This window comes from Carcharodon carcharias, chromosome 1, assembly GCF_017639515.1.
Source record: "Carcharodon carcharias isolate sCarCar2 chromosome 1, sCarCar2.pri, whole genome shotgun sequence".
In the NCBI taxonomy this organism is placed as follows: domain Eukaryota; kingdom Metazoa; phylum Chordata; class Chondrichthyes; order Lamniformes; family Lamnidae; genus Carcharodon; species Carcharodon carcharias.
Window position 1 is genome coordinate 196,036,723 of NC_054467.1, and position 21,276 is coordinate 196,057,998.

Here is a 21,276-nt window from a genome sequence, read left to right on the forward strand (position 1 = left end):
TGTGGTATTGTTCCTAGTCAGGGTGATGTGTGACCTGGAAGGATACTTGCAGGTGATGGTGTTCCCATGCATCTACTACCCTTGTTCTTTGAGATGGTAGGGTCACAGGTTTGGGAGGTGCTGCCGTAAAGGTCTTGGTGAATTTCTGCATTGCATCTAGGAGATGGTGCAAACTACAGTTGTGTTGCACTGACAGTGGATGGAATCAACATTTAAAGTGGGGGATGGGTGTCAATTAAGTGGGCTGCTTTGTTCTGCATGTTATTGTGCTTCTTGAATGTTGTTGGACTTGCATTCATCCAGGCAAGTGGGAAATATTTCATCACGTTCTTGACTTGTGCCTTGTAGATGATGAGCAGGATTTGGGGAGTCAGGAGGTGAGATACTCACTATAGAATACCAAGCCTCTGGCCTGCTCTTATTGCCACAATATTTATGTGACTGGTCCAATTCAGTTTCTAGTCAATGGTAACTCCAGAATGTTCAGGATGAGAAATTTGACAACCAGAACATAGGACCAGGAGTAGGACATTCATGAACTCAAGACTGTATTGCCATTCAATGAGATTGTGGCTTATTTGTGACCTAACTCCATATAGGGCCTTTGCTCCATATCCATTAATAACTTGTGTTAACAGAAATCTATCAATCTCAGATTTAAAATTAACAATTACTTTAATATTAATCACAATTTGTAGAAAAGATCCCCAAACTTTTACCACCTAATGTGTGTAGAAGTATTTCCAAATTTCACCCAAAAGGTCTGGCTCTAATTTTTGGAATATTTCCTCTCGTCCTAGATTCCACAACAAGCAGAAATAATCTCTCTATGTACCCTATCTGTTCTCTTTAATATCTTGAAAACTTTGATCAAATCATCCTTCAAACTACTAAATTCCAGGGAACAAGACCCTAGTTTGTTTAATTTCTCCTCATACTTTAACCCTTGAAGTACAGTATTATTCTGCTGATTCTATGCAGCTCTCCCTCAAGGCCAATCTATCCCTCCTAACTTTGTGCCCAGACCTGAACAGAATGCTCAAGACATGATGTAACCAGGGTTTTGTATAGCTGTGGCATAACTTCTACCCTCTTTACTCTAGCCCTCAAGATATAAAGACCAGAATTCTCTTCATTTTTCTGATTACTTTCTGTACCTTTCCATGGCATATAAATGATCCATACACATTGACCCTAGTAACAGCTGGAAGGGGATTAATTTAAACAGCACTAACTTGTCCTCCCACCACCATTCCATAAACAAAAGTGTTTTGATTTGTTTCCTTCTTTATAAGCTTTGGTGTATTCCCCAATGCTACCTCCCCCCCACCAACCACCAACACCCCCAATCCAATTTTGGCTTGATCCAATTTTCTATTAATAACCCCACAGCTAACTCGAGATAGGATGAACTCAAAGGGTTAATTTATTTGCATACACTCAAAATGCAGGAGGAGGGTCACAACGTTGCCCCCTTTGCATCCATATAGTAAAAGGGGGATAGAGAAAAGAAAGATTTACAGTGCAGAAACCAGAGAGAAAATAAGTATTGTTTCACGTGGGTTCCAGAGTCCAAAATCAAAGTCCAATGAGGTATTCCTTCACAGAAGTCAGTGAGCTGAAAGCCAATGCTGTATAATTCACTCTTTCGGTGGTGTTGCCTTCATATGATGGATAGGCATGCAGAGATAAATCAGTCTTGTAGACGATGGTACAGAATTTCCAGCCAATGCATTGTATATGGGGCCAGTTGTTCAACCAGGGCCAGAGCTCCTTGTCTATGAGGTTGTTAGTCAGATGATAAAAAGGCAGACTGAGACTTTACAGTTCAGCAAGGCAATATTACTGGTTCCACAAGCCAGAGTTCCATGTCACATGATCCTACCTCTCCAAACTGTCTTTGACAAAGAACGCGTATCCTTCATCTAGGTCCCCTAGATTGTTAAATGCCTCATCTATTAAGAGTTAAAAGGGAGGTTGTGGGGCCCTTTGTCTTAGCAGATGAACAGACTCCTGTTGGCCAGCCCAGCTTTTGAAATGCAGATGGCCTTTGTATAGTTCTCTTTGAATTTAGGGGAAGGTTTTGGCGTAGTGTATTTTCACTGGATTGGTACTCCAAAGACCCAGGATAATGTTCTGAGTATCCGGTTTGAATCCTGCCATGGAATTAAAAGTCTAATGATGACCATGAAACAATTCTTGATGGTCTTAAAAAGCTACCTGGTTCGCTAATGTCCTTTAGGGAGGGAAATCTGCTGTCCTCATCTGGTCTGGCCTACATGTGGCTCCAGACCACAGCAATGAGGTTGACTCTTAAAAATGCCCTCGGAACAAGGGAAATTAGGGATGGGCAATAAATGCTGGCCTAGCCAGTGATGCCCACATCCCACAAATGAATTTTTTAAAAATTAGTCTGTGCGGCCCACAGGGGTTTGTTAATGGCTCTTCGGGGATAATGAGATGCTAGTTTCTCTGATACTGCTGGGTAGTTTCCTTTGTTCAGGGTCACAGACAAACATAGATGCAGACATTTTGCAACTTTGTCCAGTTTGAAATTTTTAGATATAGCAATCAGCATATTTCTTTATATTTTATAAGAAAAATATACAGGGTGATGTCTTAGTCCCTCACACCCTAAAGCCATAATGAGACCTGGAGCCCAGTAGCCCTAGCAGAACCCAAGCTGAGCATCAGTGAGCAAATTAGTGATAAATGCTGTTTGGTAACACTGCCAATGACATCTTCCATCACTTTGCTTTTGATGGTCTTTTGATCAGGCAAGTTGGATTTGCCATGTTAGAAACATAGAAACATAGAAACTAGGAGCAGGAGTAGACCATTCAGCCCTTCAAGCCTGCTCCGCCATTTCACTATGATCATGGCTGATGCTCTATCTCAACGCCATATTCCCACTTTCTCTCCATATCCCTTGTTGCCCCTAATATCCAAAAATGTATCAATTTCTTTCTTAAATATACTCAGTGACCTGGCCTTCACGGCCTTCTGTGGTAGAGAATTCCACAGGTTGCCCACCCTCTGAATGAAGAAATTCTTCCTCTTCTCAGTCCTAAATGGCCTGCCCCGTACCCTGAGTGTGGCCCCTGGTTCTAAACTCCCCAACCAGGGGAAACATCCTCCCTGCATCTAGTCTGTCTAGCCCTGTTAGAATTTTAAACGTTTCAATCAGATCCCCTCTCGTTCTTCTAAACTCTAGTGAATACGGGCCCAGTCGAACCAATCTCTCCTCATACCATATCAGGTATTAGCCTAGTGAACCTTTGCTATGCTCCCTCTATGACATCCATTTTTTAGGTAGGGAGGCTAAAACTGCACACAATACTCTAGGTGTGGTCTCACCAAGTTCCTTTATAACTACAGTAAGACATCCCTACTTTTGTTCTTTGTGAACAAGACTTACCTTGGCAATTTTCAACTTTATCAGGTAAATATCAGTCGAGTAGTCATACTGGAAGAGCTTGGGTCGAAGTACGGATAAGTTGTGAAGGCAAGCCTTCGGAATTACAGACGGGATATTATAAGAGTTCATATCTTTCACTGTATTCATTGTGGTCAGTCATTTCTTGTCATCACATAGAGTGAATTGACTTGGCTGAAGAGTGGCTTCTCAACAGCATGTTAGTTAGTTCTTGGGGATAGTAGGAAATCCACAGCCTACGGATCCCAAGCCTGATCACCCTGGGTCAGTGGACAAAGAACAAGACAAAGAACAAAGAAAAGTACAGCACAGGAACAGGCCCTTCGGCCCTCCAAGCCTGCGCCGATCATATTGCCCGTCAACTAAAACATTTTGCACTTCCGGGGTCCGGATCCCTCTATTCCCATCCTATGCATGTATTTGTCAAGCTGCCTCTTAAACACCAATATCGTACCTGCTTCCACCACCTCCTCTGGCAGCGAATTCCAGACACTTACCACCCTCTGAGTAAAAAACTTACCCCGCACATCACCTTTATAGTTTTCTCCTCTCACCTTAAATCTATATCCCCTAGTAATTGACTTTGCCACCCTGGGGAAAAGCTTCTGACTATCTACTCTGTCCATGCCACTCATAATTTTGTAAACTTCAACAAGGTTGTATAAGGTTGACAAAACAGCTTGTATAAGTTTTACTATAATTGTAATAGTTGCTGTACTATTGGTCTGCAAAATAAACCTTTTTCAACAACAGAGTCAAGCCTGAACTGTGAGGAATCATTTGTCTAAAATTATAGATTCCTTACAGATGTAATGATGTCTGAGAGTACATGTGTAGATGTTATTCAAAGCTATACTGCCATTTCTACAAGAAAACTGCTCATAAATAACACTGACAAAATTGTTCACATCATTGAAGTAGAACTTACAATAGAAGCAAAATTCTGAAGTGTCTTGGAATTTAAATTGTTTCACATTATTGGCACAATAGATAAATGAGGAATAAATGATATTGTGCAACCTCTTTCCAATATGATTGGGAAGAATGAGAGGTCAGGTGCCACAAATTCTAGGTCAAAGCATGCTTAAATGTTTCTGATCCAAATAAATGTCATTCTAACTGAATGGTGAAGTGGTAAGTCAATGATTAAATGAACAATGTTGTTGCTTTGCAATAGTTAATAGACCACTTCTCTTGACAATGAGCAGGCTGTCGTATGTACCTGCTAGCCATTGTAATGTAAAGGTGCTCAGCAGAGCAAGGAGTAACATGGAAATAGCACTGCCCATGGTATGATGTACAGAGTCACATGGTAATAGACTGAGAGAACAGTCTAGAAGCAGCTTAAATGCATGGTGGCAGCACCAAGCATAACATTAACTGGGATCTGTACATGGTTAAATATTAGCAATAAATGGTTCATGTTTAAACATACAACTCTCAAGATCTCATCACTGCGAAATCAAATGAATCCATTACACAACATAGTGGCAATGGTGGGATGAAAGGTGACCTTTCAATTGATGAACTCAGAACAGAATCCTAATATGAAAAACTAAAAGCAGCTGAAGCTGGACTAGAGAGACATGCACCTAAGAAAAAAAATTGAAGAAACAGTTGAAGCAGCTTTGGACGCACAGGTCCTTTAACTCATTTAGTTAGTTGTTAAATGGCCTTAATTAGCCGTTGACAGGTCGGCGGGCACACAGCTGATTCGGCTGTGCCCCTGCTGACCTGAAAATTGAAATGACGCTGGGTGATGTCGGGAATTCCACCCGATGTCATCCCATGTCATTTTACGCATCAGCGAGTGGGCCCTGCCCCCTGCCCTCCCACTCACCGACCTTAATATACTGCCCTTAGAAATTGAAGAATCCACCAGGGTGAGTGGGAGTCCATTGCAAGACCCTCAAGTGACGCAGAGTAAAAAAGAAAAAACCTGACCAGAACACAAAGACAGGTTGGCAAAAACACAAAATATTGCAAGACCCTGAGTGACTGGTCAGTTCACAAGACGGTGAACAAAAATTACAAAAAAGCTATACTTACATTTTAGAATCGATGGCAGTCCCAGAGGCTCAGTAGTCGGCAGCATAGTGATGGCTGTGCTGCACTGAAGTTTAAAAAAAAGTTGTTAAATAAAATTCAGCTGGCATAGTAAAGAGTGAAACATGCAGAGCACAGAAAAAGCCTGTAGAGTTTAAGAGAAAGGATTTCTTGTACAAAGGAACAAATTGCTGTTGTTTTCAAAATTCCTGCAGAGATTTTTAAAAAAAGAAATAGATTTAAACACTCTCATTTTAAAATAAGAAGAGCAGATTTTGTCCCAAACTAAAGCAGAAGGATAACCAAGCTTTAAGCCTAGTGTTGTGCAATGCAGTACAAAGAGTTGGAACACTCTATATCTGGACTGATACCTTTGTTGTAAAACATCTGCAAAGCCTTTTTTGAATAATTGAGGACCCAAAAATCTCCCCAAAAAGATAGAGGGAAGCCAACCATATCATAGCAACTACAGCCTGAGTGAAAAAAACGATTAACACGCTGATAGCCTTAAAGGGGCAATGACATTTAAAGCTGTAACTATAAGAGAAAATAAACCAGCCATGGAGAGCAAATTAGCAGAGTCAGATGCATTTTCGATCAGGAAATGGCTAAACCAGAACAAAGAGCAGGAATATGGGAGAAGGCAATTATTAATTTACAAGAGACTTACTGCATGAAAGAAGGAATCAGAAGAAATACAAGTTGATAAGTTTTTGCCACCATCAGCACCTCCTTTAGCCAGTACCACTACCTAACACTCCCTTTGTCCTTTTGTTCATGACATCTTTGTCAATCCCTCCTTTGCCCCCACCTATCCCTGACCTTCTTTTCAGCTTCACCTGCTCCACCCCCACCAAACAGTATACATTTCATCACATTTTTATTTCTCTTTACTTCTTAAAAAGAGTCATATGGACTTGAGATGTTAACTCTGTTTCTCTCTCCACAGGTGCTGTTTGACCTGCTGAGTTTTTCCAGCATTTTATATTTTTGTTTCAGATTTCCAGCATCCACAGTATTTTGCTTTTATCTTGATAAGTTTTCATTTGTGTTTGGTTCATTTGCTGGTGAAGTACTCCACAGCCAATGTATTGATCAATACTTGACCACATTTGGTGAGATATTAAAAGGTTTTGATAGATATTTTAAAATCCAAGTCATGGAGAGCGCAGAGCTAGGAGAAGGTCTCGCATACTCCGAGTAAAACCAAAGGTAACAAGCAATCCCAGAGTGAGGGCAACAAAAGAATACAGAGAGAGAGAGCAACAAAAGACACCAGAATGATGGCAACAGAAGACCCCAGAGCGAGGAAGACAATACTCAAGTAAACCACAAGATTGTTGCCAACCATGTCAGTGTAATGAAATGCACAAGCCAAAGAGTATAGTGCAGAAGAAAGAAATGGCTAAGAAGCAACTGAAGTACTTAAAAACAGAGTTGTTTTAAAATGCTGACACATAACATTGCAGAGTAAGCAGATGGCTGTGAATGAAGGAAAGCTATCTGAGGTAACTCAAAAGAAGCATAATGTGCAAAAAGTAAATTAAACTGCTCAACAGGACAATGCTTACTTCAGAGCTGAATTGGAAGATTTGAAGCACAAAATTCAACCTTTGAAAATGCATGATAAACTGAATTCTTCACGGAACCAAGCTGTTCGAGATCTGACAAACAAATTTCAGAGACAATACAAAGGTATCAGGAGAAAATAATTAATCTCAATTCCACAGTTGGCAAATCAAGGCAGGAGTTGGGAAAACTCAACCAGATGTACACCCAGGCAAAGCAATAGGCAGAAAAAGCACCCATAAAGAAGTTGTGACCCAGAAAGATTCCTTGAATAATCAACATATAGCCATGGGAAAACATGAGGAGCTACAGAGAATGTTGAATATTACTTCATAAAAAGCTATGTTGGAACTATTAGTAACAATGAAATGATGCACTGAAGTCCAGAGTTAATTGGCAAGAGGTCAACAAGTAAGTAAACAGCCAAAAGAACAATTGCAGTCCCCCAAGATCAAATACAAAAGGAATTCAGCAACATGAAGAAATGAATTCTGTTTTAAACAATAGAATGGAAGCACAGCAGAAGAAACTCGAGGAGACTTTGCTGAATTACAGGAAACTCAAGGTGAAGCAAGCCAGCTTCGCAAAGAAAAGGAAAACCTGTTGAAGGATCGTCACAAGCTATAAGAATCCCTTACGTCAAAGTTAATTCTTCTGGAAAAGTATGAAGAGAGGGAAATGAATTTAATGTCAGCCTGAACAAACTGAAGAACCAGTTGGCAATGTTCCATATTACAAGAGGAAGCCAAAATCTGCAAGAAACAGACTGAAGAGGTGAAAAAGCATTTGAATCTAAACAAAGAGACATTGAAAGGAAAAGCTGTAGAAGATTCCAAGCTGCAGACACAGAAAGAAAACATAGAAACTGGGAGCAGGAGTAGACCATTCGGCTCTTTGAGCCTGCTCCACCATTCAATATGATCATGCCTGATCCTCGATTTCAATGCCATTCGCCTGCTTTCTCGCCATATCTCTTGACTCCTTTAGTGTCTAGAAATCTATCTATTTCCTTCTTAAATATATTCAGTGACTTGGCCTCCATTGACAGAAAAAGACAGAAATAAGATTCGAAAATGTAAATCCACACTGAAGCATAAGGAACTAGAAGAAGAGACTGGGTGTCTCAGGCATTCTGAGAACCATTAAGTTGTTGAAAAATGAAATGCCTGAACTTGTGGAACATGTGAAAATTAAGGTTCCATTTTCAAAACGTATATGTCCAGCAAGAGTATGGCAGACACCATGGAAAAAGAAATTTCAAGTCAACTCTAGGAATCTTTGGAGTGCACATTCTATTTGGAAGGAATGGGACAAACTTACAGCATCAAAATAAGGCAGACAGGTTGTTAATAAAGAGAAACACAACTCGAAAGAATACAAAAAACAAATCAACTGGAGGTAGCCAAGTACCAGAATCACAAAGCACTACAACTATTTCTCCAAACATGACAGACTGAGATGCAGAAGAACTGTCAAGCCTCAAGGCTGTCTGAATTTATAAAGTCAGAGACTTGAGGTGAGGGAAAAGGAACACCTGGTAAAGATTGTATTGCGAATAGTTATGCTCCATTGGAAGGGAGGAAAGTTTTCTTTTGAGAAGCAAGGGGAATGTTATAAGATGTTGTATGTGCTTGTTTTTTATTCATTCATAGGTTGTGGGCATCACTGGCTAGGCCAGAATTTATAGCCCATCCTTAATTGCCCTTGAGAAGGGGGTGGTGAACCGCCTTCTTGAACCGCTGCAGTTCAGAGTTGTTAGGGAGGGAGTTCCAGGATTTTGACCCAGCACCTGCATGCCATTGTAATGTAAAGATGCTCAGCAGAGCAAGGGTTAACATCGGACCAGAGAATAGCACCACCCATGGTATGATGTTTAGAGTCACATGGTAATAGACTGAGAGAACAGTCTAGAAGCAGCCCTCATGCATGGTGGCAGCACTATGCATGACATTAACTGGAATCCGTACATAGTTAAAGATTAACAATAAACGGTTCATGATCAACATACAAGTCTCAAGATCTCAGCATTGAGACATCAAATGAACCCACGCAACACATTCCACATTAAATTAAGTTGTTTTGGGTGGAAAGAGTCATGAAGGGATTCTTATGTATGGATTGGATGGAGAATTTCCAAATAAGAAAGGAAACATCCTTCTTTACTGCAGTTTGTGCAACTCCTGCCATTTTTCATGCTGTTCCAGCTCTTGGTAGTGACTGAGAAAATGTTCTAAGCTCTATGTACGTACATATTTGGTTGATATGGGTCTTGCACTTCATGTATGATTGTTCAAGAAGAGCACACTGAAACTTATAAGTAATGCAATTATAATTTATCAAAGTACCAAAGGCAAATGAGCAAAAGCTGGTTGTGACAGTTTTAAATGGAACTGATTTCTCACAAGTGGCAGTTACAATTGATGCGACCCATATTCTTACTCTGGCACTATTTAAAGTGGAAACATGAAAATACATTAATCATACCAAACACATGTTGAATTTTGAAAATTTACAGTGCTTACCAATAATTAAAGGTATTTATTGCATTGGAGGAACATCCAATTGGAAATGAAAAGCAAAAACAAGTTATACTTGGCTCATAAGCAAAGTTCTTTGAAAATCTATAAGGAATTTTCTGATGGGTAGAAAAATTATTGCTGCCAAGTACCTGCCAACCCCAAATCGTTTTTAAAAAAGCTTTATAAACATAGAAAATATGAGCAGGAGGAGGTCATTTGGCCCTTGAAGCCTGCTCTGCCATTCAATGTGATCATGGCTAATCCTCTATCTCAACGCCATACTCTCACTCTCTCCCCGTACCCCTCTGATGCCTTTAGAATCCAGAAATCTATTTCCTTCTTAAATATATTCAGTGACTTGACCTCCACCACCTTCTGTGGTAGAGAATTCCACAGATTCACCAACCTCTGAGTGAAGAAGTTTCTCCTCCTTAGTATTAAATGGTCTACCCCGTATCCTGAGACTGTGACCCCTTGTTCTGGACCTCCCAGCAAGAGAAAACATCATCCCTGCACTCAGTCTGTCCATCCCTGTCAGGATTTTACATGTTTCAATGAGACCCCCTCATTCTTCTAAACTCCAATGAATACAGCCCTAGTCAGTCCAATCTCTTCTCATACGGCAATCCTGCCATCGCAGGAATCAGTCTGGTAAATTTTCGTTGCACTCCCTCTATGGGAAGTATTTCTTAGGTAAGGAGACCAAAACTGCACACAATACTCCAGCTGTTTTCTCACCAATACCCTGTACAGCTGCAGTAAGACATCCTTCCTCCTGTACTTAAGTTCTGTTGCAATGAAAGCCAATATACTATTTGCCTTCTTATCTGCTTCCTGCACCTGTATCCTTACTTTCAGTGATTGGTGTACAAGGCCACCCAAGTCCCTTTGTACATCAACATTTCCCAATCTATTACCATCTAAATAATACTCTGTCGTTCTTTTTTCCCCACCGAAGTGGATAACTCCACATTTATCTACTTTATACTGCATCTGTCATGTATTTGCTCACTTACCCAACCTGTTTAAATTGCCTTGAAGCTTCTTAATACCCTCCTCACTGTTCACATTCCCACCAAGTTTCACGTCACCAGCAAACTTGGAAATATTCTACATTTGGTTCCCGCAGCCAAATTATTGATATGTATTGTGAATATCTGGGGCCCAAAGTGTTGATCCCTGCAGTACACCATTAGTCACCGCCTGCCACTCCGAAAAAGACCTGTTTATTCCTCTTTTTCCTGTCTGCTAACCAATTCTCAATCCATGCCAATATATTACCCCCAATCCCATGTGCTTTAATTTTACACACTAACATCTTATGTGGGACTTTGCCAAAAGCTTTCTGAAAATCCAAATACACCACATCTACTGGTTTTCCCTAATCTATTCTGCTAGTTACTTTCTCAAAAACCTCCAGTAAGTTTGTCAAATATGATTTCCCTTTCATAAATCCATATTGACTTTGTTTAATCCCTTTGATAATTTCTAAGTGTCCTGTTATCACATTCTTTATAATAGACTCTAGCATTTTCCCTTCTACTGATGTTACGCTCACTGGTCTGTAATTCCATGCTTTCTCCCTCCCTCCTTTTCTAAGTAGTGAGGTTACATTTGCCACCTTCCAATTTGTTGAGACTGTTCCAGATTCTACAGAATTTTGGAGGATGACAACGAACTATTTCCATGGCCAGCTAGTTTAGTACCCTGGGATGTAGATTATCAGGCCCTGGGTATTTATCAGCTTTTAGTCACATTAATTTCCCCAGCACTATTGTTTTTGTAATGATAATTTCCTTCAAGTCCTCCTTCTCACTAGACCTTTAGTTCCGTAGTCGTTTCTGGGAAGTTATTTGTGTCTTCCTCCGTGAAGACAGAACTAAAGTAGTTGTTTAATTGCTCTGCCATTTCCTTGTTCTCTATTATAAATTTTGGACTGTAAGGAGCCTATATTTGTCTTCGCTATTCTTTTACTTTTTACATACCTATAGAAGCTTTTACAGTCTGCTTTTATGTTCCTTGCAAGTTTATTCTCATACTCTATTTTTCCCCTCTTAATCAATATCCTGGTCCTCCTTTGCTGAATTCTAAACTGCTCCCAATCTCAGGGCTTGCTACTTTTTCTAGCAACTTTATATGGCTCCTATTTGAATCTAATACTATCATTAATTTCTTTTGTTAGCCATGTTTGGGCCACTTTTCCTGTTGTGTTTTTGTGCCAGAAAGGAATGTTTAACTGTTGCAATGCATACATTCATTTCTTAAATATTAGCCATTGCCTATCCACCATCATGCCTTTTAATGAAGTCCCCCAATCTATCTTAGCCAATTCAAGCCTCATATCTTCGTGATTTCTTTTGTTTTGATTTAGGACCCTAGTTTCAGATCGGACTTCTTCACTTTCCACCCTAATGAAGAATTCTATCATGTTATGGTTACTGTTGTCTAAAAGACTCAGCACAACAAATCTATTAATTAACCCCTTCTCATTGCACAATACCAAATCTAGGACAGTCTCTTCCCTAGCCAGTTCTTTGATGTACTGGTCTACAAAACCATCTCACACACACTCCAGGAATTCATCCATCACAGTGTTATTGCTAATTTGGCTTACCCAGTCTTTATGAAGATTGAAGTCACCCATGATTGTTATAGCACCCTTGTTAAATGCATCTATAATTTCTTGTTTAATGCCATCCCCTACCTTATCACTACTGTTTGGAGGTCTAGAGACAACTCCCATGAATGTTTCTGCTCCTTGTTGCTTAGCTCCATCCTGACTGATTCTATACCTAGATTTTCTGAGCTAATATCCTCTCCCAATATCGCACTGATTTCAACTTTAACTAACAACACTAAGCCACCTCCTTTTCCTTTTTGCTTGTCCGTCCTAAATATCAAATGCTGTTGGATATTCAGTTCCCATCCTTGGTCACCCTGCAGCCATGTCTCCGTAATTGCAATCATTCCGTACTCTTTATATCTACTTGCGCTGTTAATTTGTCTTTCTTATTACAACTGCTCCATGCATTCAAATACAGTGCCTTTAGATTTGTCTTTTAAACATTTTTATACATCTTTTTTGTACTATGGCCCTATTTGCTGTTAGCCCTTGTTTCCTCTGCCTTCCACTTTTTCTTTCTACTTTTCTGTCTTTCATTCCTATCTTTGTTTCCCTCTCTTATGTCTCCCTGCTCAGGTTCCCATTCCCCTATCACTCTAGCTTAAACCTTCCCCACAGCACTAGCAAATATCCCTGCGAGGATTTTGGTCCCAGTCCTGCTGGGGTGCAACCCGTCCAGCTTGCACAGGCCCCATCTTCCCCAGAATCGGTACCAATGCCTCAGGAATCTAAATCCCTCCGTCCTATACCATCTCTCCAGCAACACATTCTCCTATTCCTGATCCCGCTAGTGCGTGGCACTGGGATTAATCATGAGATTATTATCTTTGAGGTTCTGCTTTTTAATTTATTTCCTAACACTCTATATTCTCCTTTCAGCACCTTATTCCTTTTTTTACCTATATCATTGGTACCAATATGGACCACAACCTCTGGCTGTTTGCCCTATCCCTTCAGAATATCCTGCAGCCACTCAGTGACATCTTTGACTCTGGCATCAGGAAGGCAACATACCATCCTGGTATCACATCTGCAGCTGCAGAAACATCTATCCGTTCCCCTTACGAAAGGATTCCCTATCACTATTGCTCTCCCTCTCTATTTTCTCCCTCCCAGTGCAGCTGAGCCACTCGTGGTGCCATGGACTTGCTCTTGCTGCATCCTCCTAGAAACCATCCCCCCAGCAGTATCCAAAATAGAGAATATTTTAGAGAGGGAGATGGACCTCAGGACTCCTACACTACCTGCCTAGTGCTTTTACTCTGGCTGGTGGTCACCTATTTCCTTTCTGCATGTGCACTCTTTACTTACGGTGTGACCACCTCACTGTACTTACTATCCACGAGGATCTCATCCTTGCAAATACTCCACAGTGATTCCAGCCACAGCTCTAGCTCTGAAATGCAGATTTTGAATAGCTGCAGCAGGAGACACTTGCTGCACACGTGGTCATCCTGGATACTGGTAGTGTCCCTGACTTCCCACATCGCACAGGAGGAGCATTCCACTTGACCGAGCTGCCTTGCCATGACTTATCCTTAAATTATTCCCTTTACTTATGCTTCCTATGGTTTAGAGAAGAAATACTTATCTGGTCCTACTCATCAAGGCCGCCACTCTTCTTACTGAGGAAAGGTAGAAAATGAAAGGATGCCTCCTTCCCTCTTCACCAAACTCCCTCCCTCACCAAAACTCCAACTGAAGCACTGTAATGCAGCCAAAAGCAGCACTCCAGTGCAGATCCACATTTGTTTGAGGGAAATTAACAAGCCTAGGTCAGGAGTTCCAATGAGCCAGAATTTTTGTCTATCCTCTCAATTGTATGCTCTCTACCTCCAGTTCCCTGTCTCCAGGTCATCAAATAGGCACGCTGGAGCCCAAAGGGATTCCCACCACTAAGGAACAGCCCATCACCATCAATCCCTAGGCACACTGGCAAAACATCAGCGAGACTAGATGCACGGAGAGCTGCATCCTGTAGGCCTCTGCAGAGAGTGGAGTTTTTAAAAATTTATTTATGGGATGTGGGCATCATTGTCTAGGCCAGAATTTATTGCTGATCCCTAATTGCCCTTGAGAAAGTGGTGGTGAGCTGCCTTCTTGAACACCCACAGTCCATACAAGTAAGTCGTTTGTTGCCAGAATTGTGAACAAATAGACTGCTACAAGGCCCAGTCCTTTCAAAGGAGTACCTCCCAGGGCCATCATCATTAATTCCAGGATCCTGCCATCGTCTTCCCCAAGTGGCCTTGGGGGTGGTGATAACTTGTGCAGACACAAGGAAAATCTGCTGAAAACCTGGAGGTTCCCAGTTTCATTGACATTTGCATGTAATAACAAGAAAGGAGTGGTCAGCATAGTTCTATTTTTACAGGGGAATACCAGCCACACTGTTGCAATTCAAGACTCTGGTATTCTCTGTCTCTATCCTGCTCTATTTTCATCAGGATTGTAGCAATGAATTACAGCCCTAATATCCTTACATTTCAACAGTATCCCATTTGCCTCTGAGCGCTTAGAGAATGGAAGCAGCGAGAGTTGTGCATACACAGGACCTGCATCCATTGCAGTGCTTTAAGTTCTGCCTCCCAACCAGCCCTCCCTATTCTCCAGACACAAAGCTGTCTGTTCCAACAATGGGATAGAGTCAGGGCTTCACTCTGTTAAGGGTCTTCAGTCTTGAGGAACTTGCGGCTAGAGTCAGAGTGATGGAGCTGCGTTATAAGTCTTCTGCACTGATTTCCATTATGATAAAATATTAGCGGACTGATTTGTTAATATTTGTAAAGACCCCGCCCCCGCTGTAAATGGAGCTGGATCCATTAATTCCTTCCAACCAAAACTGCAATCTATTTATTTTCACTAAATCTCAGTGACTGGAGCGAGGGTGAGATTCTGCTGAGCAGCAACGAGCCACTGGTAATGCTGCTTTATGAATTTCAGATCAGGTATCAGTTCTGCACTCCTTTAGATAAAAGTTATTTGACAACAGAAAACATATGTCTGCACTTCTAATCTAACAGCAAGTAATCCAAAATCCGGGAAAAGCCAAAATCCTACATGGTCTCATAACAGAGGGTGTCAGATTTTGGACATCAGTCTGTATACATAAGCACCTTAAAAAGCAGGTTTTTATCTTTCTGTGATGTATTATACGTTGATCTTTAATACACAAACTTTAATGATTATACACTGAAGGTTACTATGCTGCTTTATTGCTGTTTTGTTTCTGCTGGGTTCATGTTCATTTTCAAACATTCAAATGGGGTCACATTGAAAAATAGTTTGGGAAGCTTTGTGCTAGAGTTAGTGACAAACTCAAATACATTTTCAAGGTTCAATTTCCTTGATATATTTTAACACGTGAATATTTTTGCTGGATGTTCACTGCTCCTTATTTAGTTGCAGGCTCTTCAATGTTTTATCCTAGTTCAGGTGCCTTAGGTTCAGTATCAGCTTTATGGGCTTTACTTCCTGTACCTGGATATACTTGCTATAGTGCAGTGCTTATAATCGTACATAGAATTAAATGTGTGATCAAACCAGTGCACTATGCATTATCAGATCCTGAAGTTGTGCCCTACTTCTCTAAGAACATAGGAAAAGGAGTAGGTCATTTAGTCATTTAGCCCTACTGGCCTGTTCCACCATTGAACGAGATCATGTTTGATCTGTGACCTCATTCCAGATACCCACCATTGTCCTTTTTTTAAATTCATTTACGGGATGTGGGTGTCACTGACTAGGCCAGCATTTATTGCCCATCCCTAATTGCCCTTGAGAAGGTGGTGGTGAGCTGCTTTCTTGAACCGCTGTAGTCCATATGGTGTAGGTACACCCACAGTGCTTTTAGGGAGAGAGTTCCTGGATTTTGATCCAGCGACATTGAAGGTATGGTGGTATATTTCCAAGTCAGGATGGTGTGTTCCTTGGAGGGGAACTTCCCGGTGGTGGTGTTCCTAAGTGTCTGCTGTCCTTGTCCTTCTTGTAGCAGTTGTGGGTTTGGAAGGTCCTTATTTCCCTTAATATCTTTAGTTAGCAAAAATGTATTAATGTCTGTTTTAAAATTAACAATTAACCAGCGTTAACTGCGGCTTGTAGAAGAATTCCAAAATTTTGCCACCCTTTGTGTATATAAGTGTTTTAAAAAATTATTTCATGGAATGCAAGTATCGCTGGCAATGCCAGCATTTGTAACCCATCCTAGCTTTACTCCTGAAAAGTCTGCCTCTCATTTGTAAGCTATGTTCCCTAGTTCTAGATTCCCCAAACAGCAAAAATAATTTCTCTCTATCTACTTGATCTGTTTCCCTAAATGGCTTGAAAACTATTATCAAATCGCTCTTCAATTGTCTGAATTCCAGGGAATACAACCCTAGCCTGTGTAATCTCTCCTCTTAACTTAATCTTTGAGGTCCATGGATCATTCTGACAAATCTACAGTGCACCCCCTCCATGGCCTATATATCCTTCCTAAGTTGTGGTGCCTGAACTGCTTGGAGTACTCCAGTTGTGGTCTAACCAGGGTTTTTTTATGGCTGAAACATAACTTCTAGCCCTTTTATTCTGGACCTCCAGTTATAAACATCAACATTCCATTTGCCACTTTTGTTGTACATTTTACACCTTGGAGCTATGCAGAGAAAGCATACCGTTGAACACTACAACTTTGATCACTTTTTGTACCTGCTTGTGACCTTTTTTTAATGATCAATGTACATGGGCCTTTAACTCTTTGGGTTTTTACTGCTTCTAACTTTTCACCATTTAGAGAATGCTTTGATTTTTCCTTTATAAGTCCAAAATGGATGAATTCATAAATGCCCCGATTGCATGTCCCAAGATCTGCTTAGTGTTCCCTACTGCTCTACATTGCACTGCTGGTTTTCAGAGAGCTATCAGTTGGCACTACCAGGTCCCTCTCCTGTGTTGTGTCCCCTGGCTTCGAGCCATTTAGTTTTACCTTCCTTTTACAGCTATCCCTTATTTAGTGTGCCTAATGTGTTCCCGAAAAACAGCATGCTAAATGAAAACATGCTAAACGAAAATAATTTTCCCATAGGAAAATAAGTAATAAGGGTAGGCTACGTTCATGACCTTTAGACTAAAAACCTAATTTTATGTAATAATTAAACATAGAAAAACACCAATAAGTAACAAAATGTTATGAAAATTGTTTTTTTAACTCACCATGGGAAGACTCTTGCTGATTGAAACTGACATATGATGAAGATTGATGATTAGTTGAGTGAGCCTGAAGAAGACTCATTGCTATCTGACTCAATTCATTTGAAACTGCTTCCTTCTTCTCCAGGTACTATACCCGAAGAGGGAGTTGGCAACCGTTGGTGGATTTCTACTGGATTGGTCCATGATCATGCTTGTCAAAGTCCCGTAGTGGTTTGCTGTTGCCTTCTGCAGTATAGCTGACCCGGAAACTCTCATGCTCTTACCACATGCTATCAGACAAATTAGGAGGATTTACAGGCTGATGTAAACCTGTGTGGTTTGGTTACAAACACACCATCTGTGGCTATCAAGTGACTTGAACCCAGAGTTTCTAGCCCAGAGGTAGCTACTTCACCCTCCTTTAATTCAAATTTTCAAAGAGACTCCTAGATTTCTCCTGCATTATAGCCATGCTTCACCATTGGGATTGGTCTTCAATCCAGACACCCAGTAAGTGCCCCATTCTCTCATTCCCACCCATGGATGAGGTTTCCTAAAAAATGTAAAAGCCGTTTGGCCTTTTCGCCTTCCCGCCAACCATTAGGTTGGACGGGCAAAGTAAATTTGAAGTTAATTAGTTTGTTAATGGCCTTAAAAGGCCTTTTGATTATTGGCGGGCGGGCAGCCGACTTCGGTGTGCGCCCACAGAACAAAATATCACGAGACAGCACAATAACGTAGGGATGCACGCCCGACATCATCGCATGTCACATTACGTTCCAGCGTGTTGGGCGCGCACCCGAATGCCAAATGTGAAATTCTGCCTACAATCATCTTGCTCAATCCACCTAAGTACATTAAGCTTAACTTCTAAATTAATGACTGTCCTCTTAGCAACTGGGGAAAATGAAGTAGACTGTTGCTTAGGCATGATTAGCGTTTAGTTTATACACAGTGCTCATAATACAGCACAACTACAAGCCCTACAAATGTTAATTAAATGAAAACAATAAACCAGAATTGCACAATGCTCAAAAAAACTAAATCCACAGAACAATATTCCCACAAGATAACTAAGGAGTAACCTCAATATTGGCACACTTTCAATGCAGGCACAGTAATGTGCAGTTCTATTTTATCTATTTTGAAATACAGTTTGATATAAAATTTATATTTATAATATATTGTAATGAAAAACTATTTTAGAAACATTTATTTGTTTTAAAGGCATAGTTATATATACAGTACAGTATTGTATAATGGACTGTACTTGCTTTACAATACTGTATAGTTCTATTTTAATCATAAACACTTTGACAGATAATTTACATTGAAAAGTGCACACTATAGCAAGAAATAGGTTTATAAACATTGATTAGACATAACAGTGCTAAACTGAAACATGACATCATGGCTGGCAAAGCTATCGGAAAAGGTTCCTTTATATGAAAACCGCTCTAGAATGAAAACACGTTATTAAAAAGTCCTCTAAACAGGGGAAACATTTTGTTTTCTCATCACTAGTCTTTTCATCTTGCATTTAACTACACAAATGCCATTTACCCCTTATCAGCCCAACCAGCTGTCCAACGTACTCAGATCCCTTTTGAGTTTTGTTTTCTGCTTCTATTGTTTGTATTGCATTTTTTTTAAGTACTGTACAGAAAGTATCACAACCTAGCAGATGAGAATCACTCTGGAGAGCCATACAGTGAACATGAACAAATGATATAACAGAGCTCATTTTCAATTTGGGCAGTCATCTAGCAGAGTGGCTCAGCCTCCCATCATAGCAACACACGCAAATTTTGTATCTAGTGCAATCCAATGGGATTAATAAAGCAGAGATAAAAACAAAAAAACTGCAGATGCTGGAAATCCAAAACAAAAACAGGATTACCTGGAAAAACTCAGCAGGTCTGGCAACATCGGCGGAGAAGAAAAGAGTTGACGTTTCGAGTTCTCATGACCCTTCGACAGAACTTGAGTTCTGTCGAAGGGTCATGAGGACTCGAAACGTCAACTCTTTTCTTCTCCGCCGATGCTGCCAGACCTGCTGAGTTTTTCCAGGTAATTCTGTTTTTGTTTTTAATATAAGCAGATTCTTTAACAGTCAAACTCTGCTAGGTCACTACCCAGACTGTGAATGTGGAAATCAGTCCTCATAAGAATGTAAGAAATAGGAGCAGGAGTGGACCGTTCGGCCTCTCGAACCTACTCTGCCATTCAATAAGATCATGGATGATCTTCTTGTGTTTCGATTTTCATGCTCCCACCTAACCCCGATGAACTATGATTCCCTTGTCTAACAAGAATCTAAACACCTTTGCCTTAAAAATACTCAATGACCCCTGCCTCCACCATCTTCTGAGGCAGAGAATTCTAAAGTCGCACAACTGAGAGAAAACATTTATCCTCATCTCTGTCCTAAAAAGGCGTCCCCTAATTTTAAAACTGCGCCCCTTAGTTCTGGACTCACCCATAAGAGGAAACATCCTTTCAACGTCCACCTTGTCAAGGCCTTTCAGGATCTTGTATACTTCAATCAAATCATCCCCCACTCTTCTAAAGTCCAGTGGAAAGAAGACCAGTCCTGTCCAACCTTTCCTCATAAGACAACCCACTCATTCCAGGTATCAATCTAGTAAACCTCCTTTGAACCACTTCCAATGCATTTACATCCTTCCTTAAATAAGGAGATTAAAACTGGACACAGTATTCGAGATGCGGTCTCACCAATGCCCTGTATGACTGAAGCATAACATCCTTACTTTTATGTTCAATCCCTCTCGTAATAAAGGATACCATTCTATTAGCTTTCTTAATTACTTGCTGTACCTCCATGCTAACTTTTTATGACTCATGCACGAGGACACCTTGGTCCCCTTGCACCTCAGAATTATGCAGCCATTCGCCATTTAAGTGATACCCTGCTTTTTTGTTCCACCTGCAAAAGTGAACATATTTGGTGACACAATGGGAACTAAATATTTCATGATATTTTGTTACACCTGAAATGATGTCCCTTTAAACAGTGACAATTTTTAAAAATTTACTCCCACTGCCATGTATCTATTATTTTTCCCCTTTTCCTCTGATCCCTTCCCCCCACCCACCCATCCGTTAGATAAATAGTCCAGTTACAGAGATAAAAGCTGGTGCATTAGTTTCATTAATGTACTGATTCACTCTCCATCTGCCAGGGAAACATTAACTTTATCTCTTGCTGCAGGAAATATGCCCAGCACGACAGATACTAACAGACCACAGTAATCATTCACAAACCCTATTATCTTACCAGATGGTCTGACTGACCTTCATGTCCTTTCAGGATCGCAATTCAAAGTGGGTTGATTTTAATTATTTAATACAATTCACCACTTACCAGCTTTGACCAGCACAAACTTTTCTAATGCTGTTGGCCTAAAGACTAAAAAGAGGTGACCATGACGACAGTGACTGCATCTATCAACTGTAATTATACTCACTAAATGCTTCAAGAACAAACTATTTATTGAAGCAATATGTCCAAACCCAATTTCCCAAGCCACTGGCAAAAAGAAAAAATGCTAGGCAAAAAGTTGCTTGCGTGTGCATAGAATTTATGATCTAGCTCTGTTCCCTTCTCCCAGGGCTCAATGGGAAATAATAGGCTGACCTTTTTTCAGGAAATGGTATTAAAAGCAATGCTGTTCCAAACTACATTACCCTTTGTGGAATGCCAGTAATTATGATGCTGGATGCTGCATGCTAGTGTGCTGTGCCATCTTTTCTGAGAAGACAAGACATGATTTATCCCATTTGTTAGGAAGATGAAACATGTGGATAGAAGAAATAAATATTATTTAGATCTGTAATTTGACAGTTCTTCAATTCAATGTAAGCAGCTCACAAAGCATAACGGAGATGATGTT

General features: G+C 40.5%; 1 long non-coding RNA gene across 1 annotated transcript in view; it reads right to left on the reverse strand.

Annotated features, from left to right (window-relative positions):
* Window positions 1-20,836, reverse strand: part of LOC121291888 — a 46,140-nt gene extending 25,304 nt beyond the window's left edge. Inside the window, exons 1-2 of the long non-coding RNA XR_005946117.1 lie at window positions 20,748-20,836; window positions 5,486-5,549 (exon numbers count right to left, since the gene is read on the reverse strand). This is a non-coding gene — a long non-coding RNA (uncharacterized LOC121291888). The remainder of the gene's footprint in view (window positions 1-5,485; window positions 5,550-20,747) is intronic.
* Window positions 20,837-21,276: the final 440 nt, after the last annotated feature.